Here is a 3,037-nt window from a genome sequence, read left to right as displayed (position 1 = left end):
CACTGCGACCGGCGAGTGCGCCCGCGGCGGCGGCGGCGGCGGCGGGGGGCGGGCGCCGGGGGAGGGGGCGGGCGCCGGGCGGTGGCGGGGGGCGGGGGCCGGAACCGGCCTCAGCTGGGGCCCGGCCAGCCCCCTCCCCCGCCCTCCTCGCGGTCTCCGGGGGAACGCGCAGCCAATCCCCGCCGCCCACTGCGGGCTCGCCCCGACCCGGGCCGCTGCGCGCCAGCCTCCGGCAGGCTTTCCCCACTCTCCCTCGTCCTCTCTCCCTCTCTTTCTTTCCCCTTTCCCTACTGCACGACAAGTTTTTAAACTTTGATGAACTCGCCCCGTGAACTTTCTTAAAGGGTCCGCGCGCTCCGTGCTGTCCCAGCCCGCGGGAGGTGGAGCTGCGTGCCCGGCTCCCGCGCTCCCTCGTCCCTAGACATCCGTGGCCCGCCGGCCCACGCGAGCTGCGCCCGAAACCGGGCTCCTGGGTCGTCGGCTTCACGAAGGAGCTCCCCTCGGACCCTGATTTGGGGTTACAGAGTGTCCGGCGCACGCATTTCACCCCCAAATCCAGCCTGCCAGTCCCGGTCCACAGTCCTGCTTTCCCCGAGCGCAGGACTGCTGGGGGTCGGGTTCTGAGGATGATGGCCGTCGGGGCCCGACACCTGGGCTTTGGCCCTGACTGGCCGCTGTTTTGCTGCGTGACCTTGAGGAAATCACTTCCCCTCTCTGGCTTTAGGCTTCCAGCCCGGAGGGTGGGACTTAGATCTCAAGCTCCCTTCCCGCTCCTAGTCACTGAATAGGACTCTGGGCGGGGACACGAGTCTGGGACCCAAATGGTTATTAGTCCCGGGAGGGGGTACTTCGAATGACCAAGATCCCATTCGCCTTCTTCCACCCCAACCCATTCTCCCGCCTTGGGGGATCCTCTCCTCCCTCGGCTTAAATACCGCCCCCCTCCACACACCTTTTCCCGTCCTCCTATTCAGAGCCTGAGGGCGGGGGAGGGGAGAGCGGCCTCGAGTCTTGGGCGGGGCGGCGGTGACCCCCTCGGCGGGTCTCGAGCGCGTGGTCCGCAGGCCCGTTTGCCTCTGACTTGAGAGCCCAGCCCCCGCTGCCACCTTGTAAAACCCGTGGGGCGCTCGGGTAGCGCTTGAGATGCAGCCGCCCGGAACCGAGCCGGGCGGAGGCCGTCGAGGACTAGGCCCTCCCCGTAGCCACCCCCACCCCAGCCTGGGAATTCCCGCCGCGACCCTGGGGGATCCCGGCCAGAGGCTCTGTGTGGTTTTGGGATGACACTGCCGAGAGGTTAGGGAAATCCTGTGTGACCCCGGCCCGGATCAGGGGTTTCTGGGTGTGATTCTGACTTTTCCCGCCAAACCAGGTCGTGGCACCTGGGTTTTGAGATTGGAAGCAAGGCGCAGTGTCGGTGGAGTGGGAAACGCTGAGTTTGCAGTCATGAACCAGTTGGGACTGTGCGAGCTTGGATAAGTGACTCAACCCTTCTGAGCCTCAGTAGGCCAACCTCTAAATAGGGCTGGCACTACCTTATGGGAGTGTCGAGTGTGGAAGTATACAGTGTCCCTGTGACTTAGTCTCCCCAACAAATTACGATCCCCTTCCTAACCTGCCATTTCACAGATAAGTAAATAGAGGCCTAGAGATAGGTGGTATCTTTCCCAGTGACCTATTTCAGTAAATTGCTGAACACCTATTGTGGGCTGGGGACCCACTGTGTGCTGATGTCAAGACCAGGAGGAGCACACTGGTTTCCCACCCCCCCACACTGCCAACACTTGGCTCAGGCCCAGTTATGAGGAGAACTGCCTCCTACAGGAATCAGGTACTCCTAGAAGTGATAGGTGCTTCACTTAACCCAGAGTTTTCTAGGTTCTTCCAGTTTCTGGCACCTCCAGATGGAGCCAGCCTGGTGAACCTACAGATATCCTGACCATCCTTCAGAGGCCTCAGTTCACTCTGGCTGTATTCCCACTCCTAAACCCTCTTCCCTAGAATAGATGTTCTCATCAGGCATGCCTCCAACTTTGGCCCAGCAATATTCTTCCTCGATCCAAATCCTCCCCTCAAAATCCTTTTTCAGCCCCACTTTTCCAGGCAGAGGAAATGGGCCAGTTTTCTAAATTCAGGTATCCTATAGAAGTGAGTTTGAATTTTTCAAAGAGGAAGGGATTCTCATCTTGACCTCACATCTTGATTTTATAGATGAGGAAGCTGAGGCCCAAAGAGGTGACAAATGGGGGTGCCTGGCTCAGTTGATGGGACGTGTGACTCTGGATCTCAGGGTCCTGAGTTTGAGCCCCATGTTGGGTATAGAGATTACTTAAAACAGAACAGGGTCTACTATTGATCCTCGTCACTATTTTTCTGTGACATGATGATTTTTAAAATAATCTTCATTATTTTTCTGATGATAAGAGCAATACATCTTATTGTTGAATAGTTTGAAGCTACATAATAGTTTAGAAAACAATTTGAAATCTGGAGAGCAAGATTATTAATATTTCCCTCTAGTCTTTTTGTCTGTGTATTTTATTTTATTTTATTTTTTTAAAGATTTTATTTATTTATTTGACAGAGATAGAGATAGCCAGCGAGAGAGGGAACACAAGCAGGGGGAGTGGGAGAGGAAGAAGCAGGCTCATAGCGGAGGAGCCTGATGTGGGGCTCGATCCCATAACGCTGGGATCACGCCCTGAGCCGAAGGCAGACGCTTAACCGCTGTGCCACCCAGGCGCCCCATTGTCTGTGTATTTTAAAAAACAAAATTGCTGAACAATTTAAATACTCCTTTTTCTCTTAAATTTACCACAAACATTTCTTTTTAAGTTCTTTAGTCATATTTTCTTTTTAAAGTAGGCTCCACACACCAACTGAGCCAGCCAGGCACCCCTCTTTAGTCATAATTTTGAATGATTACTTAACCCCTGTTAGATGTGCCAGGATCTGTTTATCTCTTGTTGTTAGACATTTGCATGATTTCCAGGTGTTTTCTTTTTTGCCTCCATAAGAAACCCCTTATATACGGATTCTT

The sequence above is a fragment of the Ursus maritimus genome, unplaced genomic scaffold, assembly GCF_017311325.1.
Source record: "Ursus maritimus isolate PB19 unplaced genomic scaffold, ASM1731132v1 scaffold_27, whole genome shotgun sequence".
In the NCBI taxonomy this organism is placed as follows: domain Eukaryota; kingdom Metazoa; phylum Chordata; class Mammalia; order Carnivora; family Ursidae; genus Ursus; species Ursus maritimus.
Note: the sequence above shows the minus strand (reverse complement) of the source record.